Genomic DNA, 26820 nt, shown 5'->3' with positions numbered 1-26820 from the left:
CTCTTTGAGTAGTATTGCTATGTATAGCTTTTTAAAATTACTCCTTAAATATTATTATTGCAGAGTGTCAACAGTTTATTATAACAAATATGTCTGCTTTTTGTATTGTCAATATAGCTACTCAAATCACTATTATAAAATGCATGCTTTAAATAGAATATAGACCCCTGAACACTAAATGCTACTCAGCACTTTCCTCTCATCACCTGACATTTGCTTTTTGACATCTCCTGCCTAATACGCCCATAATGTGCTTCCTTGTTAACTTCCCTGATAAACTAGTGTGGTACTCAACTAGAAGTCAAGATAAAGCTCAAAACACTGTATACACATAACTTTCCTATATATTTCTTCAGCTGAAGGCCATATTAAAGTCTAGAAAACTAAATCCACATAACTTCACTACACATTTCCTGCATCTGTTTATTACAGTATTACAGTAGCTTCTCATATTTGAAAGACATTGGTCCCACCATGAACACATGCTCCTTCCTGTCTATCTGCATATTTTCTAAGAGATTCTCATAACCTCCTTCTCAGTTTCTTCACCACTTTACATGTGACAATATAAAGCAGACTGATCCCTAGTTCTCTGTATTAAACTTAAGATGTTTTTATACAGCAGGATAACATCTCCTTTTCTTCAGTCTACTGCAAAAATTATCTGCGTCTGTAATATTCTAAACTATCTTGCAACTTGATCTTTGATCATACAGCCCACTTCTTTACTGCCCTGGTTAGTTATCCATCTGATAGTAAAATAATTTCAGACACATAAATTCCTTTCTTACCTTCAGTGGTGCATTTTCACCCTCTGTACATTTCATCTCATGAAACCACTTTCTCTCCCTTTGGCTAGCATTCCACCTTTGTCTTTTAAAAACTTGAACGTATTGCAATAGTTTGGAAATTTCTCTTGCCTTTTGCATCCCTCAAAACTCCTATAATTCAATGCCAGTTTGATTATTTCTTGTATATTATCTCTCCATTCCTAACATCTTTAATCCATTCATAGTACTTTTAACTTTTCTAGTTATTTGTTTTTCTTACCTATACTTGCAGTCATTTTAGTGAACTCTTTCTAGTCATTAAATATGCACTCTTTTCCTCCTTAATCTCTTTCCATCTATATTTTTCTACACCCATGTTTCTTCCATTAAACAAATTTTTATATACTGAGTCACATTTTTCATTGTCTTCCCTTCTCTTAATACAAACTCACATTTCTTCCATTACTCATGGTATAACAATTAGGATGTTCATGTATGACCACATCCATTTACTTTATAATATTTTTCTCATAAATAAACGTTTTTGTAATCTGGCCACCCATTATATAATCTTATCGCAATGACTGATAAACTACAGGGATGAATGGATTAATTTCCCAACCCTTTCTCCTTACCTCTCCTTCAGCGCTTTTTTTCTGTTACATACATCAAAAATATTTCATCATTTAGCAAGAATCCTCATTAAGTGCTCCATATCAAACCTCACCACCATTGCAACAACTGTTTATTTCTTATATTAGTTTAACTTAGTAGTTTGTTAATCAAATGAGCTGTGTAAGCAGAGATTTTTTTTAAGACAATTCTTCAGTTTCTTTGTCAGTCAGGTACTCTGCATCGTTATAAAAAAACTGCAGATGGCAGTTCATAAGTGAATAAATAAGTACTAGGCTAGCAGCTCTTGTGGGCCAATTTAAGCCTAGCCGATTTACCTTTCAAATGTAAGATTCAATCTCTGTATCTTGTGTATGTTACATAAATACCTTAACCATAATACCAGCCCCAACTCCTACAGGGAGTAGAGGATACAGAATGGAGGACTGAAAGTTTAGAATGGTTTATGTAAAAATGTACAGAATATATTGCAACTGATATGAGGGAGGAGAGCTGTTTTGCAGTCACCATTAAAAACTGATATGCTACATGAAAGAAATGTAAAGGAAAGGACAGGGGGCAGGTTAGTTTATAGAGAAAAATCTATGAAGCATAGGTAATGCAAAGTTGTATTTAGGAGAGCCTGGGCAGCTGGAAGCAAAAACACAGGAAATGAAGCAGATATAAAGAAAAAGATGGGCACAGAGTGAGGAAGAGAAACATTAGAACACTACATTAATTCATAACTAGTCCATTAGCCCTATGCAGATAAAAATAATGCGTCTATATTACATAATCGAACTTTTAAAAGTTTGAACATCATATGGTCGACATCATATGATCGAACTTTTAAAAGTTTGAAAATGTAATAAAAAAAATAAATAAACCAAAGGAAAAAAACTACCTGAATGGTTTGAGCAGGGGTGGAAAGACAGCCTGCACCCTCATTTGGGGGGGCTGCACCCCCCCACACCCCTCGCTCTTTAAATTTACCAACTCCGAGATCGCACTACAGTGCAGAAAAGGGAAGTCTTCCCATTTCGCACTGTATGGAGTTCTCCATTTAAATGTTCGAACTTTTAAAAGTTCAGTCATATGGTGTTCACTATATGACATTCAAACTTTTAAGAGTTCGACAACATGATATAAACCTAAAATAACTACATGTACTTTATTTTAGAAATTCAGAGTGATATCAAAACCAGCATTAGTATTATCGTGGGCATTAATGTTTGCCAGACCACAACCAATAACTCATCATGCATATCTGTGCATTTTGATGAATGATAAGGGATACTGTTAAAGGCACTCTGTTTAATTTAACAAGTTTTTTAGTTTTAGTTAAGTACCAGTTTAGGGAGAACTTTAACTGATGAAGCTAACTAAAGCAGCATGCATTGATGTACCTTTATCAGTAAATTAATTTTAAAAATTCATTTAATCTTACATTTGTACATACAAAAAAAAGCATATTCTAATGTCACATAAATCAAATATTAGAAAACAAAACTGTCTATTCTTAAGCAGGACATTTGATACTCCAGAAGTGTCCATGGTAAAGTGGGAGCCTAACTTTAAAACTAGAAAGGATACATTTAGGTAGATCTCTACTGCAGATAACCATAACCTGTAAAACCAGAGGGTAAGAAGCATTTCAAACTCATAGTGATGTGTGCCTGGCTGAGTTTCCACATGTGATGTTCTTATGTTGGTATCTAATTCAAAAATCCATTCATTCATTCATTTCTTCATTTATTTATTTAATTATGTATTAACATGTATTGACATTTCTTTACTGGGATAGTCAGACTGAGTAGGAGCCCATTTTTATCAGAGGCCCAGGTAAAAAAGCTTCAAAGTATTATAAAACATTTTAAGAACAATAATTTTACACTATTCAAAAATAATACAAAACATTCACAGTTTAAATAATTATACCAGGATGGACATAATATGAAAACACTGATTAAGAATAGATACAAGTTAATATTTAGAAAAAAATTTGCCAGGTTAAAAAGAAATTAAAGGTATTTTAGTATAATACAAAAAGGAATGGCAATATGAAGTAAGAGGAAAAGGAGGCTCATGTATTAAAAGCAGAGAGTAACGAGATGTAAGGTATGAATAAGTACTTGTTGACATTTAGGGATATACTTTATCCTGGTCCTGAGCAAGAAAAGGGCCAGACTTTGGCTAGGAAATCTTTTAGAATGGTTTTGAAGGATGGGAGGGAGAGTAATGATCTGATAGATAAAGGTAAGTAGTTTCAGGCTTTAGTAACATGGTATGAGAACAGACATTGCCCAGTAAATTCATCAATCCATAATTCATGTAAGAAAGTTTAGGGCTATCTGAAGGCCAAGGGAACAAGACAGAGCAACTAATTTTAAAAACAATGCCAGTATTTCACAACATATATATATATGTATACACACAGACACACACACACACACACACACACACACACACACACACACACACACACACACACACCTGTGAGCAACATGTAGGATTGTCAATTAACCTATAGCATGCCTTGGCTTGTGAAAAGAAGCCAGAGAACTTGTGAAACAAAAACTCCGAAAACAGGTTTACTAGTATGAACATATAATCTCTCTTTGAATTAAATAGAAAATATGACAATGAAAGTAATACATGGGTTACATTGACGTACAGCCATTTTGTGTTTTAACATAACTGTCAGTAATGAGCAGTGAATTTAAAACATGACAAGCAATTAGAAACCATACTAGAGATCTGTAAGACAGTAATGACAGCAGTCCTTTGGATAATTTGCAGTCTTTGAGAATACATGGCATTCTTTGAATATGTACGTGTAACAACTTATGCTTAATTATTTAATTCTTTGTATCAGATCTGCTTCAGGCAAAAGCTATGTTAACATATTCCTCTCTAAAGCAAAAACAAAATATGACAAGCATGACTCATGTTGATAGATTTAGCAATGATTGACAGATGAAAATCATTGCCTAGGAATTATAATGTAAGCAATTATAAGAAATCAAAGAGAGATTAATCCTAGTCTGTTTTGAGTGGAAACACTTAACATGTAAGGATTTATTTCATCTGAAGTTAATAACACAATACATTTCTGACAGCGGCCCAGGTGATTAGGCTTGCATATTATAACATCATTGTACCTAATAATGTTTTCCTATTACCTGAATCTGTCTCAATTAATTTTCTTTACATCTGGATAAAATCAGGCTGGACAGGACATGCAAGTGAGAGGACCAAACGATGCATTAGTTATATGGAACAGCACACCTGAGCTAATCTTCATTTAGGTCAGAGCGAAGCAAATCTGAATTCCTATATTTGAAATGGCAAAATTAAAATCAACAGAGGCATGAATTATTTATTATATATTACTTATGTATTATTACTAAGTATTATTTTATAAATTATTTTATATTAAATAAGCAGGCTGATAATAAGTCAAAAAGCAATTCTGCTTTGATATTTTCATTGCTAACTTTGCTGAATCAGTTTTCTCTGCTTTCTTATCTCTGTCTATGCCAATGCCATAAACTTTGCATCTATTTTTTCTGTCTACTTTATTTTTTCCAAAAATGTTAATGAAAAGCTTGTCACTGCTAAAAGACAGAAACTAAACTTAGTTAAAATCACTAAACTCAGTTAAAATGCAGCATTATTGGTAAAAGACATTCTTGGTAACATATGCAAACTTCCAAGGAGGAACATAGATTAGTGAAAAACCTGATACTTACTAAGCAATATGAATCCCTAGCTCAAAATAAAATACATGTAGTCACATCCAGTTAGAAAAGTTTAATAGAAAACATTAAACAATTTTGTCCGCACGTCAGTCGCCCTGCTAGACTGGGGTCCAGGGAAGTAAATATTGTGGGAAGAAATATCCAGGGAATTGTTATGGCTAGGCTTGTATAGGCCCTAGGGCTGATAGCCTAGTACCAACCTATGAACCCATGAACACAACAAAGGACTTTATAAGAAAGAAAATCATACAACACGTATCAATATTTAAACATGGAACAATAACTCACATGACTTGTAAACTAATAAATCTCATTTTAGCTTATTGTACTTGATACTAAAGACTCTCTTACTTGTTACAGAATCATTGATCCTAGGAGATGTATTAGCTTCCCTTAAAATTGGGCAAATTAATCCTGTATAACAAAGAACAAAATCTTCTTGAAATTTGTAGCACTCCTACTAAGCCTAGCTAATTAATCAGAGTAATCTTTCTTTTTAGTATCATAATAATGCTGATCAACACATTTTTTCAGAGTTTTTTATCTTTTTAATATTATAAAGTGGGTCACGATAAGCAAGAAACTGTAGAAAATACCCCCAACTGTGTTACAATTAAACTGTCCACTACAAGTGTAGGTGCTGATAATTCCTAAAGTAGGAAAACATCCTTGTATTAATAAATTTACATTGTTTATGTGATCCAAACTTGTAACTTCCAATAGGGTGATTGGAATGTGGACATTTTCCTTAATTTCCAGATGTTTCTTAATGCTAAACCACCTTTACTTGTTAATATTGGTTCCAACCATACTTTATATAAAATGCCATCAGCTATACTGAAAATCTGTCAATGATGCTTAATAATACTTTTGATAGATGAAATATCCACATGATATCCTAAAACATTATTTCACCAAAATCATTAACAACCCTGGTCTTAGAACTTGTTACTAAAGGTCTCCTAAAGACTTCTCGTCTGTACTACCCCACAGATGATATCATTATCTAAAATGTCTGAATATAGGATATTGTAAAAAAAATGTTTTCCAAAATCTTAATCTCATCACAAACTTATCATCCTCGGTTACTAAGCAAGGTAGCCTCATAAATTAATCTTTTAAAACACACAATTGTCTTCCCATTTACATAAAACTAAGTTCATGAAATGGGTGCTGCTGTTGCTTCAATTTCTATTCCTGCCTGGCCTCTGCCTAAAAAATTCTCCTTTAGAGGTTAAAGAAATTTGAGTGAAAAATCTATATCTGTTAAATCACTAAGGAGATAAACCTAAACCAATGTTATAAACCTAAGTCTTTCAAAACACCCTTTAACCACTGAATGCCATTGCCCTAGAGACTAACAATAAATAAATCACGAAAATCACTAGTAAATAAAATGTATTCAGAGGAATGTTCAACATACTGCCAAGAATCCTTCAATTCAGTAGGTAATAAATCCAAAATTTCTTTCAACTTATGATCAGTTTGATCAATATGTAAAAAACAATGGTTAAGTTTACTCCCCTTGACTGAAATAAGTCTCATTGGAGGATTACTGTTTTATGTATGGATCACTGGGATACCAAAGATACTGGGAATAATAGGATAATCCACTTTATAAAAGTATGTACTTTGTCTATTTGTTGATTTAACAATGATTGTAAAAAAAATCTATGTTTCAATGCATAATATGAAATTTGCTCTTCAAAATTATTTCAAAAATAAATTGTTATTCAGCAAGTTAATAAGTTTAGTTCTGTAGTTAATTGAAATCATCAAAACAACTCCATTCCCTTGCCAGTTTTCATAATACAGATGGATATATTAAACAATTAGAACAAAATTATAATATTTTGTTTTATGCTGATCCAATAGCACAGCCTTCTCTCTAAGTTTCTTAAATAACGTTAAAAGGGTAGGGTTGAACGTATAGCCTCATTGTAATCTATTATGCTCTTCCATACCTTCAGAAAACTAAAAAAAGAAGAAAAAATCATGTACCTTACAAATAATTTGAGTTAAATTAAAGCATCCCTCTTTACTTTAATAAAAGTAAGACCTTTTTCAAAAAGAATCCTGGATGAATTTGTAATGACAAAATCAGTAAAACTGCAAATTGTAATCGTGCATCTGAAAAATGCAGTCCCACTTGATTATGAGAAACATCACTGGCCCCAGTGAAACTGTTGTTTGAAACAAGACTAGTGTCAGTCCCAACAAACCAAGCCACTACTGCTAGTGCTCCATTGAACCAAAAATGGAGGTTTCCAGTTGGTGGGCTGATACTGAGTCTAGACCAAGTTATACTAAAATACCATTCTTACAGCACTCTGAATATTGGTTTTCATTAGAAAGATTTTAGCTATCCTCCTTATAAAAAGACACATGGTTGCAAATGGTCTATTCATAGCTGAAATCAACAAACTTCTTGTCAGACAATTTGCCCTAAGAGCCATGCACCTTAGTTCTATGGACAAAGCATGTTCAGTAAAGCAAGTTTTGAAATCTCGTAGAATCAGGAAAAAAAGTTCCATAAAAAAAAAAAAACAGAACAATGATCTCTGCATTCAAGGTATTCATATAGCTCATATTTGGTTTATGGACCATTGTTTACTTATTGACTATTCTGGAAAAAAAAATGGCATGTGAGAAAGGTAGCTTGGCATTGAGTGAAAGAACAAGATTATAGGTAAAAGCTGTAGACAGCAAGTTTCACACCAGGGTTGCTGGATATATCTCAATGACAGGGTAAACCCAATGATCTGGAAGAGATTTCAGGAAGATATGTGTATATTTCTGAGTGCCAGGAGTTGAGATAGATTTATCACATTTTATAAACTTTCCTTCTGCATACCTGCCTTACATTGGAATTCTGGGCACCTCTAACTGGGTGGTGGGCTTAGAACAGTTCAAACTTACACTGGAAGAAGTAAATTTCTCAAAAGTCAATGAATGGTTGGGTAAACACCCATTGCTTACTGCCATCATGACCTGTATCTATAGAAACAGAAAGAAAGAATGAGAAGGGACCATAGAAAAAGGTGCAGTGAACCATTATGTGTCTCCAGGACTCACCAAAGGGAATCCTCATTGAAGAAATTAGGGCATTTATACAGCAGGAAGCCTTGTGCAGTAAGTACAGCTGAAAATAGTTATGAGACTGAAAGAAATTCAAAGCATCAAGGTATGGTGGTGAGTAGTTCTAATTTTAAAGAGAAATCATAAGGAGTACTACATGTGGATAACATTATTACAAAAAGGTGTGTGTGGGTAAGTAATAATGTACAGAAGGACCTAAGGGAGAGTACGTCATACCAAGAATGTTAGAAAAACTTGATAGGAGCATGACAAATTGTAATGCATGCAAGTAGTAGTTGTGTAGACCTTCACAAATTGCTTGAGTGAAATCATTAAACTTTGAGCACAGATGCTGGGGATGACTGAGGGGCAAGAATGATAATAAAGGATGGATGGAAGGTAGTAAATTAAAACAATCCTTACAGGATGTAGGAAAGTAATACAAATAAAAACAACATACTTTGCGAAGCAGTATAAGAAACAGACAGGCCTAGCAAAATACTAAAGATGGTGATCACATACACAGGCTTATAATAGGAAGACTCTTGGAAACTTGAGAGGGAAGAATGGGTTTTGGTAATCTGTTAATAAGACAGCAAAAAAAAAAGTATAATTGAGTTTATGATTCAACATATTGATTTATGTAACGATAATTTAAGTTGAAAGCAACTTCACATTGAAAAAACATGGATAGAGAGAATTATATTGAAGATTATCTAAAATAACATAAGATACCTACCTCTGTTAGATATGGCAAAGTGTAGGTCTGTTAAGGGAAGATGTTGCCTTCTGAATCTTGTGGCATTCCTTAAAAAGGTAACAATAGCATGTGATTAAGAGCTGACAGTGTGTAATCTGTATTTCAGATATTCTGAAGATATTTCTTATATGTCATATAAGGGTGTTCATACCTAACCACAAATGTAGTATCAGCATTCACTTCTGAATGGAGGCACCTAACTACTAGCCAATGGCTGCACCCACTAAAACCTTGCACATGAGGCAGTTTTTCTCTTTCCCTCAACCTAACTATACCTTTTGTGACACACTAGCATCAGTAATAAGACAGCTAATTTTTTGAATGTTCTTTCCTAATATCAAAATGAGAAATGAATAATAAAAACACAACTGCAACTGGGTAACGTATATATTTCAATAACAGATGCTGAAGTTCTCCAAGATGGTCTACCACACACCTGGTACAGTCATAATGACCTCATCTTTAATGTTAGCAAATATAGCAGCATGAGATTTGTTGAAAAGGACATATATTACATTTACAGGACAGTTAGAAAAAAACAAATGACAGAATCATAAAAACTCAAAAGACAGTGGCACAAAAATTCATAAAATAGTGCTATTGCTAAAGATCTTGCGACAGTGAGGTAAACAGCAATTTAAACTGTGATCAGTGTGCATTGACTATAGATAGGAATGTGTATTTTGTATACCATCTACTTCTAATGGGCAGTTTTAGTCACCTTAGGGACATTATTGTACCACTTTATGCCTCACTGATCTGGTCCATTGTTGAATAGAATTCTCCATGGTGTGGCCTTCAAACAAGTCACCTTAAACAACCTGAGAAAGCATTATTCCTTACTAGGAAATTTGTAGAGTTGGAAAAACTTTATCCAGGAAAGCTACAAAAAGTCTCATTGTATTCTGTTTCTTAATGAGTGCATACAAATGACATCTGCCAGGTGTATAAGACAATGTTTGAGCCAGTTCTTTTTCAAAGTCCATGCCTGGAATGCTCTATGGTAGTGTGAACAAGTGTGAACAGGTAACCTACTACTTAAAAAATTCATTGGAGTTATGCAGGAATATGAAAGATTGTTTCCACAGCACATAACACCTTAAAAATATTATGGATAAGTTTCCCCTTTATCAGGAGAAATCAGTCATTAAATTATTTCAAAAATAATCTTGATATATATTAGTGTGTGTGTGTGTGTGTGTGTGTGTGTGTGTGTGTGTGTGTGTGTGTGTGTGTGTGTGTGTGTGTGTGTGTGTATACAACACTGTCATGCTCTCTGTCTATGGTAGGGTCAGAAGTATCAACATAGAAATAGTGCAGTCAAATTTCTTGAAGATATATTGGTCAAATGATTAATTTATTTTCTGCATGATGAAATGTGTGAGGTGTACAAAACTGGGTGACCCCAGGAGGGCTGTTCCAATATGATTATGATGGTCTGTATGCTACAATTTCAGGCAAAGAAGGTGTTGAACATTTTAAAATGGGTGGCATTAACTAAAATTAAAAAAAAAAAAGAACTTGCATGTTAGCAACAATGAAGATAATTGTAGTGCTGGTAGTTCATCGTCTAGCACACCTATTTTTGGTGCTAGAAGATCAGAAGGCTGTGGGTTCTATTTCCACCCCAAGTGTTTGGATTAATTTTCCAATACAGACACTCAGGGTTAGCATAATCTGGTACTACATACCTAAGTGTGCAATCCTAAGGATGAAACCTTAACTTGAGGACTCATTTGACTGAGAAAGCAGTAGCACAGGTGGATGAAAAAGATCCATGGCAACTATCAAATGAGTAGGGGATTTTTACTTATATACATAATTCATTTTTATAAACATTTTCACTTTACATATATAAAAAGCAACAAAATAACTTTAAAGTTAAAAAAAATATGCAAACTCATAAAAATATTATTTTAATTATATTTCAATTATTGTAATGTCACCCCATCCCTTTCTCCACAAACATTTGCTTATTCTTCTCAAAATAACATCACAGTCCATTATTTTATAATACAGCAATTCACATCTAATATTCCAGAATATTCATTCAGTAATATCAATATTAATATCCTACCCATAATCTATTTTTTCTTTCTTCTTTCTTCCCATCATAAAACCATAACATACTATATGCAAATATCTGTTTTAAAAACATTTAAACTAATATTCATTTTTAAACTTCTCCCATACCTGTTTAACCCTATCACATTCAAATAATGCAGGTTCAATAGATTCTTCCACTTTGCTAATTTGACAGATTCATTCAGTCCTCTGCTTTCAGTTCATATGCCCATTGACTAGTAATTTCACAACCATTTCATTGTTCCTCCGAAATTTAACCTGTCTTTTCTTTATTGCACTTTTATTTCTCAAACTTGTTTTAACATCAATGGGTTTGTATAATAAAGTATATTGATAATTTCCTCATAGCATGATTTCATGCTTTTATTTACATTCTCAACCCTAACTTCTCAACTTTTGTATTTTACTCTTTAACTTCATTATTTTGTATGCTCTTCTTCTTTTCCTTATGTTGTCTGCCATCCAAATTAATTTTTATTTCTCCCACACCATCTTTCCATCTATGTGCTTGTCCTTGATTGTCATTGTACACAGTATCCAGTATCAAAGAACTGAAGCTAAATGTACAATGGGATTTCTTAAACGTATCATTCCATTTTCATTTTTTCTTACAATGCAACACCTCTCTTTTAATGGGGTTTAATTTGAACTCCTATGTCCCCAAATCAATGTCCACTCATTCTTTTTCTAGACAGCTTGAAGTACATCAGCGCTTCTCATGTATCAAACACATTTTTTCAAATGCTACTTAGAATGTTCCCTCATACTTGCTACTCTAATTTCTTCTATTTCTTCCTTCCATTGCTTTTCTGCTATCTCTTTCTTCTCAAATGTCATCCCCATTTTACATCTCACATTCTAAGAAATACATCCTCCAATTTTTATAGCATTTCCAAATCCTTTATTTTTATCTTTATTAAGTTGTTTTACTTACCCATACTTTATTCTTAGCAATTATAACTAAGTCATCAGCATATACCATAAATATTGGAATTCTTACTGCATCTCTCATTTTCCATTCTGCTATCTCATGTCTCTTCATATATCTTAATAAGACCTCATTCATAACTAATAGAAATAAAACATAACTCATTGGGTGTTCTTTCTTCACTCCGTTCTTAATGCACAACCCTTCAACAAACAATCCATCAACCATTACTTCACTTCACATATTACTGTGCACTTAATGTAATATTTTTCACCTTTCCCCAAATCCATACTCCCGAATCATTTCCAATATACTGTCAAGTCCTTTACCATCATGTGCTTTTTCTACATTGCTGCCAACCGCTTAATACTCACTTTCTTCTCTGACAATGCAGTCAACCACACGTTGATTATAATCAACATATCATATAGCTGTCTTCCCTCCACCCCATAAACTCCTTTAATCAGCAGTTCTCTATTATTTTCTTTAACATCTTATAATCTGTATTACTTATGTTTTTGTTTTCCCACTTTTTAAAAATACATCTTACTATCCCTTCACACAATTAATTGCCGCTTATTCATTGCTGAAACTACTAACTCATAGTTTCCGCTGTTGAATACTTTTACTTAACCTTTATTTTTCTATAAACCCCATACCCTAGCGTATCTGGGCCTGGTGCACTAGCTGTATTTACTTATTTTAACATCTTATCCAACTCATTTTTTCTTAGCTTTTTCTTTAACTTATTTAAGCCTTATTAATCTTTCTAATCTCCTATTTCATTCTCTTATTTATCATTTTGTTTTATACAATTCCCTCACATATTTATTTACAACAAATATAATCCACTCTAGGTCATATTGTGCTTTACCACCTCTACTTATTCAGTATACATGGCATTTTTCCTTCTCCTACCTTGATTTTCTTAACAAAAAGTATGACACTTCTTCCAATCTCCCCTCCCCCTTGCAAAAAAAGAAAAAAAGCTTCTGCCGCTTGAAGTTGATTGGTGTAAGTGTATACCAAACAACCCCTGCTTCTGCTAGAAGATCCAGTCTGTGAGGAAGGTTGTGGTAATTTCTTCTTGTCATTTCCAAAAAGAAGGGTGAGCCATGGTTGTCTTGTCCAGAACTGAGTCACCAAAGTGATCTTGAGGATTCCGTCTGAATCTTCAGAACTACCCTGGTATTTAATGGAAAGGGTAGCTCAGCATATTTAAACATTCCTATAAAGGGAAAAGAAAAGGTATCTGTTTTCCAGGCCTTCCTGTATGGCATGCTGGAGAAGAACCTTGCTAGTGGTGCAGTGGATAGTCAAAAGGATAGGACAGAGAGTTGATACTGTGATTTATACAGACAGAAACTTAAAAAATAACAGAAGTCTGGATGATTAGGAATGTGATGATAATTGTCTTGTAAATCTAACGTTATAAGCAAACTTTAATGAGAAAGAAGAGGTAACAGGTTGTGAAAGTGACATCATTTTGAATTAGGACACTATCGCAAACATGTTCAGGAAAGAAAGATCCAGGACTGATCTCCAAGCATTTTCTTTCTTTCTTTGTTACTAAAACTATCCTTGTATAAAATCCCTTTCCCACCTGGGGAGGGAGAACTGGTTGTATCACTCCATGAGATAGCATGTGATGAAGGACATGTGGAAACAAAAGACTCTGGTCTAGAGGATGAGGAATAATCACTGGGAAGGAGGATTTTCCTCTCACTGCTATCTGTAATCTTGATGGTTGATCTTCAGAACCAAGCTGTCTGAAACTATCTGTTACTAAAGAGAAAAGTGGCAATTCAGACTTAATGTACAGGAAAAGGGGACTGTCAGGGTGCAAGGAGAGTGCAAAGTATCTTAAATAGTCATTCTGGCTTATTGGACTATCCTTGGTTTTGTGAATTTCCAGAATTGCTCATGGAACCCCCATTACCATTTCTTCTTAAAATACTATTTACCTGTATTTTTTTAGACTGTTTATTGTGTTTGTTACTAAAACTGGATTAGGAGTTAGAGAATCCCTTGTAAAACTAGAAAAAGGAGGGTTGAAAAAATGTTAGAGATTTCCTGCATCAGTTTTCCCTTTTTATCACACTTTTTGATCACCTCAGCAGTGGAGAGATTAAAAATGAAACCTCTATCCAAAAAAGAGTTTAAAATCTAAGTTTAAACATCGTCCAGGAGGTTCTGAGAATGCAATCAAGCAAAACTTCTCAAAACAGTACCAGCGACCATAGCCCACAAGGAAGTATCACGAGAGTCACACACATTGTATACAATGAGTAATGAGTTGAACAACAGGAGGAACTAAATTATTTAAAACAGATTTTTCTTCACAAAAAGAAACTGCAGATAAAACATTCCTAATACTTTCACAATTAGTCAGAACAAACCATAATATATGAGCCTGACAATTCAAAATTGTGAAAATCAAAGTTGCAGAAGCCTACACTCCCCATACTTGTCAATAATATTCCCATCCTTTTCAGAAAGAGTAGTATTTGAATTGGCTGTTTAGCAGCAGGGGGATTAACTAAAGCTACAGCAGCCGGATTAGGTTTGGGAAGAGTGTATAAAAGCTTAAAGATTGTGGAGCTTATACATCCTATCTGCCTTTTTAAGAACAGCTGGCTGATTGTCAGGAAAATTGCAGGCAGTAACACACACATTCTCCAAAGCTGACAGAACTGGAGGAATCATAGGATCATAGGGAGTTACTAGGTTAATGGCCCTAGAGCCTTCACAAGTCTAGCCAATTTCTACTCGTATTTCCATGATCAGCACTTTTTTCTCCTGTCCAAGAGGAACACAAGTAGAACCCCCAGGATAAATTAACAGGTACCCATCCAATAGTCCAGATTGTGTTTGAAGAGAGCCAATGAGGTGCTCTATTTGACATGAAATGGGAGTCTGTTCCAAAGGTGTGGTGACCTCTGGGAGATAAATCTGTCCCTCTAGGAGGCTCTATTAATGGGGCCGGGTTCTAGAAATTCCTTCTGTAACAGCTCCTAGTCTTTTGTTATGGACTTTGAAACCTCATTGTTCTCAAACTGAAAAAAAAATTCTCAGAGGAAACCACCATAGTGAGAGTTAGAAACGGAGCTCTCCTCAGAGCCTGGATCAGAAATCTGAGGAGAAAACTCTGCGTCTGTCCCTTCATCCTTCTGTCCAGATACAGAATTTGGAATCTCTTCAGGAAAGGAGTTATTCCCATTTTTTTGCCAGAAACTACTTTACAAGAAGGATCCACAGCCTGAATTTAATCCTGATCCAGACCCAGTAATCTAGTCCTGTCTAAGGAAATTTGAAGAAGAGTAGACACATGTTCACTTTTTTGTTTCTTTTTGACAGAAAAAATGTAACCAAAAGTGTTATTAATTTTAGCAACATTTTCCCCATGGAATTATGGACAACTTTCTGACAGAACAGAGAAGCCTTTCTTGTTTCTTCAGCCAGGACTGACAAGTGTGGCTCTCCTTTGCCCCACTGAGGAGACTGCAAAAGCCACAGAGGACGTGGTTAACCCCTGGTCCATAGTGGCTCTATGTGCTGCACCAGAGGGATCTTGAGTAAAAGATGAGTGGTCAGAGGCTCAAGTAATGGATGCAGCAGAGTTGCCCACTTGTGGCTGAGGCAAATTGCTAGCATGTTCTGATAACAAAAAATGTTTGCTTAACTTTTTCTTTTTGTGACTAGAAGAAGGATACATCATGGGACAAAAAGATTGTTCTATGATCAAGCCAAAACTGGTGTCTCTTTCCCTGGAAAATAAGTAGAAAATGCCAGTAAAAACAAAAAAGTCTTTAAAAGATACTAGTTCACAGACAAATACAGTAGAAAGTACTTTAAGACACTTTGCTAGCCCCACAAAGTAAAATAAACACAAATTTTCTGTAGAAAAAAATGTTTTTCAGTTACTTTAAGCAACTTTAAAATGGACAGGGGGAAAAAGCACTCCCATTTAAAAGTACAGTATAGTCATGCGACAGTCCATTAAAACATGATTGCCTAGCTTTAAACTAACTTTCCTGAATTGGAAGGTATCAATAATAAACAAAATTATTAAATGGAAGTTTTTTTCTCCCAAAGGTAACTTTTTTGTTAAGGAAATAAACAGCACAAGTAGGTGGCAGGGTTTGGAGCCCAGACTTGTCTTTTAGTCAGCTCAGCTCAAGCTGCTTGACAGTTTGGGTGTGTGCCATGAAACGTTCAAAGCTGGACGGCTGTTATATCATTGGCAGGATATAACACATATAGCTAAAACTAACCCTCCAGTGATCAGTGACATATATTTACTTCAAATGTTTTCACTCCACTCATCGATATGTTGTTATTACCACATGTAATGAAATTGTGTAGTGACAAAGCAACATTTTGCAGTGTGTGGACAGATTTTGACATTGTATACTGACAATTATAGGTTCTTAGGTTCATAGGAGGTTACTAGGCTAATGGCTCTAGGGTCTTAACAAGGCTAGCCATGTAATACCCTTATTCTCTAGTTGACTGTGGTTAGATGGTCGTTATTAGCAGAGTGAATCAGTGATTATCACTGACTGCCCCTGTCCATAAGGGACATAGGTGCCACCCTGGGGTGAATTTGTGGTTTCCCATCCATTTGTCAAAGTTGCTCTTAAATAGGGTCATTGAGGAGCTCTGCTTCACATGAAGTATGCATTTATTCTAGAGGAGTGGCAGTCTCTGGGAGACATATTTGTCTCTCCAAAATGTTCTGTTTATCTCACAAGCTAGGTTAAGATCCCTGGAGCACATTGCTCTTGTCCCATTTGGCAGGCATGCAGCATTTCCATTAGGGCAGGCTCAGAGATCACTCTTTAGGCCAAGCACAGGTCGCCTCCCAGCAGCCTGTAGGATACAAAGTACAGAGACATGGCCTTCAATCTTTCCATGTAGGTCATGTTTTGGAGCATCTCAATTTACTTGGTTAGAAACCTCTGTGTTGTCTCCACTTGTTGTAGGTATCTGGTGAGGTACATGCAAAGGGAGCACTGTACTCAATTAGTGGTCTATTGAGGGTCAAGGGAGTTGTAACATCCCCAGTCTTGAATGCAATCCTCTTATTTATGAGATGTGCAATATAGAAGGCCTTCCTTACCACCCTGGAGACATCATGATCTAAGTTTAAATTGCTGTCAACCTGTGCTCCCAAACCTCCCACCATTATATTTGAGCTTAGGGTCATGCTACCTATAATGTAATTTGCAGGGACCACTTCTTTACCAAAGGGAATAATCATGCACTTTTTTACATTTAGTTTTAGACAGTGACTCCAGCACCAATCATTAGTCTGCATTAGCCCCTTTTGTAATATGTTAACATTGGGGGGGCTCAATGATTGCACCTAGTTTGTAGTCATCAACGAAGTGGGTAAGCCACAGGCCACCTACTTATGTCTGGATATCCGAGAAGTACATTCCAAATAATAGAGGGTTCAGCACAGATCCCTCTAGTATACCACTGGTAACTGGTCTCCTGGTGGAAGTAGAATTCCCAACCTTGACAGTATGCATTCTGTCAGTGAGCCAGTTTGCTGCCCATAGTGATGTATGGGTTAATCCCCAGCTGGCAGAGGATCGCAGTGATACCTGAGTGTGGGATTGTGTCAAAGGCCTTGGCTAAGTCAAGATAGGCGGTATGTACTGGTTTGCCCTCATCCAGGGCTTTGGTGACATTCTCATGGAAGTCCACCAGGTTTAATAAGAAAAACTTGTCCTTAACGAAAGTGTCATTGCAATATGGGAAAAGTAAAGTTAGCCTTCATCTGTAAATTAATAAATGTTGATGCAGAAAACACACTGAAATGAATACTTATATTGACTACCTTAAATTTCAAAGCAACCCAAAGTAAATATGATGTCTAGACACTACAGCTTAAACATTTAAATATATGAATTATAAATGACCTTTATCATATATGTTTGGTTTTCATTCCCTTGCTCTTCATTTGTGTACTTTGTTTCTCTAAGCAAATTGACCAACTAGTCCAATGATCCTGAGTTAGGCCTGGAAAAAGAAAGACAATTCTGTATTTATTGCATTTGACTTGGTTTACAAATGAATAACAAAAAGGAATCTGTGTTCAAAAGGATGAACTTTGCAAGCTGTCCTTTTAACTGGTAATTGATCTCAGCTGAAAACACCCACACTTGATTATGTTCCCTATGCTTGTTATGAACATCTGGAATAAATCCAAACTAGCTATCTTCCCACCTTTTCTTACACTTTATTACCGAAAATGTTTGCTATTTCTTGTTCACTTATGTTTTTTTCTGTGCTCTAACATCATGGAACATTTGTCATAGATCACACCTACACTGTTCTAATACTGCTGGCATAAATTTTGCTATTTCATTTTACGGCAGTATGCTAAGTAATAAAAGTTTTAATGCTTGGGAATGTGTACATAAATGTCTAGCTATGGAAATGCCTCATATTTTTCCTGTTGTTTAAGTTATAGAACACTGATCCTCTTCAAACAAATAATATCAGGTTTACTTATATCATCATCTGTCTGTAATATTTTTGCAAATAAAAAATAACACTTGCAAAAATAATTTTTATTCATCATCATTACTATTGTTATTATTAGTAGAAGCAGTAATGGAAGTAAAATTAGTAGCAGTAATAGTAAACGAACCACAAAATACACAAACTGGCTGAAAATAAATCCTTTTCACTTCCAATAAAGAAACAAAGAATCCAGAATTTAAAATAACACACGAACAAAATAAGTAATCAAGTAAGGTAAGCGCTTTCGTTTGGCGGTTTGAAAAAGTTTGGCAACCGCCAAACTAAAGCGCTTACCTTACTTGATTACTTATTTTATTCGTGTGTTATTTTAAATTCTGGATTCTTTGTTTCTTTATTGGAAGTAAAAAGGATTTATTTTCAGCCAGTTTGTGTATTTTGTGGTTCGTTTATCAGTTTTACCAGTGCTCTTATTGTCTTGTTGTGGCAGTAATAGTAGTAGGATCATCTGTAACTTTAGGGTATTATTTGGGGAGTTATACTGAAAGCAATGCTAGGTATGTTGCAGCTGGATGATTTAGTCTGACCTGCATTTTGATTTGTCTATAGTGAGTCCAGCCTTAGAATTTGAATTGTGTCAAATATTGCTTTCAATCTGGCAAGGTTTCCTTGCCCATTTTGTAGATGAGAAGTGACTATCATGTGGTCTGACCAAGTATTATGCACACATAGTCTATGCATAAATCACCCAAAGAATGCCATTTTAGACTTTGATGTCCCCCTTACCAAAGTTCATTCCTTTGCCTCATACGTTCATAGGTAGCCTGTAGGCTATCAGCACAAGAGTTATTTTGCACCTATCCAAGTTTGCCACAAATTTACCAAAACATTGCTGGCAGATATCAATACCATTAGGAATTTTATGGTTATGTAATAGTCTTGTACACATCAAATTTCACAGGTTGCCCCTGTCCTTTAGGCACATATGTGCCAAACCAGAGTAAATATGTGATTTCCTACCCATTCCTCTAAGTTACATTTGAATATAGTTAGAGATGAATTTTTGTTTCATATGGATGAGAAGCCTGTTCTAGAGAAGAGATAATCCTTGAGACATGAAACTGTATCTCCAAAATATCCGGTTTATGTCACAGACGAGGTTTATGTCCTTAGAACAGCTAATTCTGATGCTATTTGTTTTGCAGTTGTGCAAAATATCTGTCCATGCAGGATCAGAGGATACCTTGTAATCTAGGCATGGATCACCAGCTGTCTGTAGGAGACCGAGTATAGGAATAATACTTTGAGATGGTCTGCATAGGATTTGTTGTTTATCTCTGTATTCATTTTGTGAGGAACCTCTGTGGTCTCTCAAGCTGTTGCAAGTACCTGGTTAGGTACATGCTAAAGCGTGCTTTGTACTCAATGATTGATCTGCTAAGAGATGAGTCCAACAGAACAATGACGTCCTTGGGCCAGGATGCCATGCCTTTATTTATAAGTTGTACACTGTGGAATGATTTTCTCACCACAGTAAATAGATTTGGCCATTCCTCTAAAGGGAATTATTATGCAGTCTTTCTTTGAGTTTTAGTCCATGGTTATGAAGCCAGTTGTTTAACTGCATCTACCTCTCTTGAAGGGGATCTGTGTCTTTGAAGGATTCAGTAACCATGTCTCCTTTGCAGTTGTCTGCAAACATGGTCAGCCAGAGGTCCTTGATATTTGCCCTGACTTCAGAGAAGTACATGCCAAAAATGATAGGCCCCATCAGCAATCCCTGTTGGACTCAGATATTGACTGGCCCTTTTATGAGGGCTGATTACCCTTTCCTAACCTCATGTATCCTATCAGTGAGTCAGCTTGCTATACTTTGGGTGACATATGGATTTATGCTTAATTTTTGTCAGTTTATCTACAATGTCTAAGTGAGGTATTTGTCAAATGCTTTAGCCAGGTATAAAATAGTCAGCATCCATTCTTTTGCCCTCATCCATAGCTTTAGTGACCTACTCAAAGAAAAAGATCATCAGGTTAAGTAGGCAAGACATGTCTTTGACAAAACCAAACTAGGAAGGTTCCAGAGTCTGTAGTTTTCCTATATCATTACTTACCATAACCATGATAATTCTTTCCATGGCCTTGCAAATGAGAATAGTGAGACTTAGAGGTCCTAAACTCCCCTAGTCAGTGGAAGGCTCCCCCTTGTTTAGAGGGGTGACCATTTTAGTCCTCCATTCATTTGACATGAAGCCTGTCAGGAGTCTATGTTTAAATAGAGATTTTAGCAGGACTGACAGGTCACATTTCATGCCACTCAGTAGACTTCCTGAAATATTATCAGAACATATTCAAAACAGGGTTCCTGGCCTTAAAAGTGCAGTGAGCACCTGCTTCCTAGAGTTAATTGGAGGAAACATAGTAGGAGATATTACCTGCGGGGGATAGAGATTGACAGTGGTATAATATGGGGCTAAAAAAAACAAGTACAAGTAGAAAAGAACAGGAATTGTCAAGAAAGAACCAAAAAATAATCAAGAAGAATCTACCTGGTTGGGGAGAAACTAAACCGCAGACCACATTTCTGAAGTAGTTCTCTTTGATGTACAGGATGAAAGCACAAAACTGTTAACTGAACTATAGCGTATTATTGTCATCTTTATTATTTTTGTATTTACAATACGTTTATTAAAGTTTTTTACATATCCTTCAGACCTGTGGGTTTTCTTGTCTTACCTCTATGCCCTTGGTTGTCATTGGCATTCTTTGTTGGCCTACGATGAGCACAGATTTTACCTAGGTGACCAGCCTTTCAAAAGTGTCTGCTTTTGCTAGGTGGAGCCATCATATTGGTCTTGTGTGGTCAAGGCTTTGACACACTTTAATCACCTGATGGTTTGTGGTTTAGTTTTTGCACAAGCAGGTAGACTCTTTTTGGAGTATTGTTGTTATAAAACTAGAACAAAATATTTCAGCCAGCAGATTTGCTATATCCTTTGGCTCCATATAAGAGGTTACTCTCACCATTAGTTTGTCACATTACCCTTATGATTGAGAACAAAACTGAAGAACGCCTTATGGTTTCCTTAGCTTGAGAAGGTGTTTTTGTCTCAAATTTGGCCTCAGTGGACTTGATTAATCCCCTGAGTTACTTGCTCAGATTGATGAGGGAGTTTTTATCTTGTTAGACATTCCCTTCCCTGTTTTTGGATATGATTTTCTTTTCTTTTCTTTTTTTATACAAACTATTTATTCTGGGATTCCACCATGGCGGCTTGTTTATGGATGTAATCCTATATAATTATTTCAGGTAGGTACAGCTGTCTCTATGCAGCTATTAACATGATTGTACAGGGTTTCTGTGAAAAATTCCACTTTGGCAGCTGTTTTCTTGGTGTTTGGGTTTCATAATGTGTTTTTGCTTAATATTCAAGAAAAAATAATACAAATGTAAACACAGGTACAGATACAAATAAATCCTCTCTTTGTGTGTGTGTGTGTGTGTGTGTGTGTGTGTGTGTGTGTGTGTGTGTGTGTGTGTGTGTGTGTGTATGTGTGTGTGTGTGTGTGTGTGTGTGTGTGTGTGTGTGTGTGTGTGTGTGTGTGTGTGTGTGTGTGTGTGTGTGTCTCTCTCTCTCTCTCTATATATATATATATATATATATATATATATATATACATTATATATATATATATATATATATATATATATATATATATATATTATATATATATATTTACATATCCACATATGCTTATATTAACTGACAATATCTTATGGTAAGGCTATCAGTGGAAAAAAGCAACACTAAGCATTCTGCAGTGGATGGCAAATGATGATAAATGGGATATTTTTTACAGTAGCACATAGCAACAACAGATTCAGTACAATGTTAGGTTATTTATTTATTTTTGTAAGCATAGTCAAAGATTCCTCATGTTTTACAGTACCTGTGTTGTACTTGACTTACAAATTAATGTGAGGCTTTGTTGTAGTTACCTGTAATCACATGTCAAAGCTGGGGAAATTTGCTTCCCCCCATTGTACCTCCTGCGTCCCCACCAACAATCTGTCTGACACATATTTGCTATAGACATAACATTAATTTCAGTTTACTTTATGAAGTTTATTATTTAAGGATAAAGAAGCCTTAAATAAGGATGGTGGTTCTTGGATCTGCAAGAAGAATGTTGGAATTATTTTCCCAGCTGTATCATGTATCAGTATTCAAGCACAGCATCAAAACATTGTTGGTATAGCACAGTCCACCAGAAGTTCACGTTATAAGCAAACTGGCCTGCTTATAAAGATACTCTCAGGATGCTTGTGTTTTCTAAGCCATTCTCTACTCTCTTTTACCACATGGAAGTTTAAGTTGAGGCCAAGGTTTTGAAATAATCTTCTAATATAAATAACAATTAATTCTCTCATCTGCCATTTGCAGATGTGTACTTTACCAATCAAGAATGTGAGTGTTGTTATACACCTATGCTTTTAAGTCTCTCTACTGTACCTATTGCTTAAATTGGTTAAGAGACCTCTGAAATTATATGTAATAATTATGCAACTGTTCTTACTTATCATGATTTTGGCTTTCTGACTCATCTTTTAATCAGAAGCTGAGATCTGAAAGTTTTAGTCAATGTGTTCCTTCTTGCATGTGTCTTTAAATCTACCATCTTTTTTTTTCTGTCTATTATAACCAGCTATCTGCTGCTCTTTGGGATGCTAAAAAAGTGCAGGTGACTGTTTGTGGTACAAGTGGGTGCCTGTACATCCAGTAGAAAATGTTAGACATGTAACTATTGCACCCTGGGTATATAGTAATGTGGATAAGGCCTACTCGGATCAAATGATTATATGATCTGTCAGCCAATGATCTGTCTGAAACGACTGTGCACAATTGCAGAGGGTTTTCCATCTCATGTCCATGATTACCTTGTTTATTTTCCCTCTCCTGATTGTATGATTATGTAGGTTGTTCCTACTTCATGTATGACTAAGCAATTTGTAATATCCCTTGTGCATTACTATGTAACACTTCCACCTCTTACACATTAGTTCTTACACTGTTCTACTCCGACCCAGTATATCATAAGTTTCTGCACCACCTCTCTGCACTTGGTTTTGAAAACTATTCTACCTGTGGATGTATGATGATGCAAGCTACCCTCTACAAGGTGCATGATGATGATGATGTCAACTATTCTGTCCAAGCTATATGATGAAAAAAGCCAAGGTTGTTGTTGTTTGTCTTTCGGCTTTTTCCCAGTAAGGGGTCGCCACAGCAGAACTCTGGTCCACGAATGATTGGCAGTAGATTTTTACGAAATGCTGAGGTGCCAGCTCAATGCTCAACCTTCAACGAAGGCACTCCCATTTATGCACGCATGTCTTTTGAGTGCTACCCAACCATGGGGGGGACATGCAGACTCCACACAGAAGGCACTCCTAAGCCCAGCTGAGAATTGAACGGGAGAACCTCTTGCTGTGAGGTAACAACGCTACCGCTGTACCACCGCGGCTATAGATATATGATAATAATGTAGGTTAGTTCACCTGAGGTGTGTGAAGATGTAAACTAGTCCCTCTGAGTTGTATGTTCATGTGTGCTCTTCCTTCTGATGATTATGGTCAAGTAGGCTACACTCTGTAAGGTATATGATTATGTAGGCGTCTCCACTCCTTTGCACATGATCTTGTAATTGTTTTTCTCCTGGGTATATAATCATGTAAGTGTTCCACCACTGAGGGTATAACCATATAGCTGTTCTACTTTTGGATATATAATCATCTAACTATTCCTCTGTTCTGTATTTATAACCATGTAATTGTCTTAGCCATCAGTGCATGATTATGTAATCTGTTCCTCCTCTACTCCTCTACTTGTATGATTACAGAGGTTTTCCTCAGTGTGGCTATGATTATGCTGATTTTCCAGCCTTGTGTTTATGACTGTGTATGTTATTCTCCCCTGATGAAAGATTAGGTAACTGCCCACACCCCTCACTGGGTGTATAATTAGTAAGTACTCCTCCCTTGGGTGTATAATCATGTAACTTTTTCAGCCATTTACACATAATTATATAATCTGTTCCTCCCCTGCTGGTATGATTACAGAGGCTTTTCCCTTTGGGTCTATGATAATTTTGGTTTTCCAGCCCTGGATGTAGCACAATGTAAGCTGTGCCCCCCCCCTCCAAAATGTATGATTAGGTGACTGTTCCACCCCAGGTGTAAAATCACATAGACTGTTCTACTCCTGGGTGTATAATCATGCATTTGACCACCTCTTTGGTGTATGATTATATTACTGTTCCTCCTTCTAAGTATTTGATTTTGTAACCTGTCATGCCCCTTGGTATATAACTGTATAAACGGTTCTATCCATCACTACATGACTATATAAATTGTTCCTTCCCTGCTTACATTGTAGGCCATTACTTTCTAATGTGCAAAATTACAGGATTATTCTGCTTCCTTTGTATGTGTTATACAAGTTGTTATACCACTGAGTGCGAGTAATCCAGCCTTCCCTGGGTGATTGATTAATTAACTGTGCAAAAATGAGAATGCGATTATATAAACTATACCTCCCCTGGGTGTTCACTTATACCACTGTCTTCTTGGGTTATTTATTATACCCCTGGGGCTTCAGCTCTATAATTATGTAAGTCACACCTCTTCTGGATGTAGGATTATGTAACTGTCACTTTTAGAAGAAAAACTCAGCTCCAGTGAATAGAAATGGAGCCAGAAAAACAAAATTGAAGTAAAAATCATCTAGATCTCCTCCTGGAAGCAAAGGTGGTGATTAATTGTAAAAAATAAAGGGAAAAATGAGTTTTCACAAAGTAGGTGCTTTCTCAGGCAAGTCTGAAGAAAGAAAAAAAAAAGCAGGAGCAAAGTGTGGGTGCTTAAGTAGTACAAATTGTTACATGACTAACTACATAAAAACCTGAAGTTATCAACCGAGAATCTAGTAGTCTAGCTATGTTATTTTGCTTCTGTTAAATTATTCATATCTCCACCTCTATTGCTCGCTGTGACCTTACTTAATATAATAAGTTCAAATTCAAAAGTGCTTATTTATTTTTATTTAATTTACATTTGTTGACCGGGAATACCTGACTGAGCTAAAAGAGACCTTTTTCAGCTGAGGCCTGGGGATAAAAGTTCCATATATTGTACAATTTTCATATAAATAAAGCAATTAAAAAACTGGAGATAATACATAATACATTCAAAACACAAAGTAGATTTTAATAATATGTCCTATGCGAATAAGATGTATATGCTTAGGAAGTTGCATAATGCAAAAAGAGATCTTATTGAGATTAGCCATTAGATAGGACATGTACTACTTACAGTTACTCAAAGGAGTTAGCAGATTGGGTAGGAAGACAGAGATTAGTTAAAGGAAAGCATAGAGTGAGGGAAAGTAGGGAGCTGGAGGATGATTGTCAGATTTATGGAGGGAGATGTTCAGGGGGGGTGAGTACAGTGGCAAGTCCAGTGACCTTTAAAATACTCTTTGGTGGTTGTCTTAAATTGTTTAGGATGTGTGAGAGTCCTGATTTCAAGTGGAAGTTTATTCCAAGCAATAGAAGGGTGTTAGCTATATATGTTGCACCCAGATTTGGTCTTGGGTTTATAGATATGTAGTAGGTCTTGGGCTGAGCTCAGGAGAAGTCTAGTAAGAGAATAGTGGGAGATGAGGGAGGATAGACCTGGACAGTGGGAAGGTTGAAATTCGAGAGAGTGGATTGTTTGGAGCTGAGAGAGGAGAAGCAGGCGAGGTAGTTCAAGCCAATTTAGGTGTTTTAGAGAGAGACAGTGATGGGATTTATATGTTTGTTGGGCCGCAAATCTAGCTACCTTGTTTTAAGTAGACTCTAATTTTGTCAGTAGAGAGGAGTTAAGATTTGTGAGAATTTGGGAGCTATACATTAGGCTAGGTAGGAGGGAAACATGACAGAGAGCAACCTTGGCTTCAGCTGTGAGAATATTTTCATTTCTGTACAGAAGCCCTGGTTCCTGGGTATTTTTTCTGATACAATTATTTACATGTAAGTCAAATTTAAGTTGATCATCGATGATAATGCCAAGGAGTTTTATGCTGGATTGCACTTCGATGGGAGTATTACTTAGAGACAATATGGAGAAGGTGGATTTAATATGGTTACCAGTTTTGGGGAGAAAGAGTAATAGTTTAGTTTTTTTGGAGTTGAGGATGAGCTGGTTATTGGAGAGTCAAGATTCAACTGAGTTAAAGGATGTCTGGGTAGCTGATAAGAGTTCAGAGGGAGAGTTGGCAATGGTGATGATTG

The sequence above is a fragment of the Protopterus annectens genome, chromosome 8.part0 (assembly GCF_019279795.1).
Source record: "Protopterus annectens isolate FY-2018-M chromosome 8.part0, PAN1.0, whole genome shotgun sequence".
NCBI classification, from domain to species: domain Eukaryota; kingdom Metazoa; phylum Chordata; order Ceratodontiformes; family Protopteridae; genus Protopterus; species Protopterus annectens.
The sequence above is the reverse complement of the archived record's forward strand: the minus strand, read 5'-3'. Positions refer to the sequence as shown.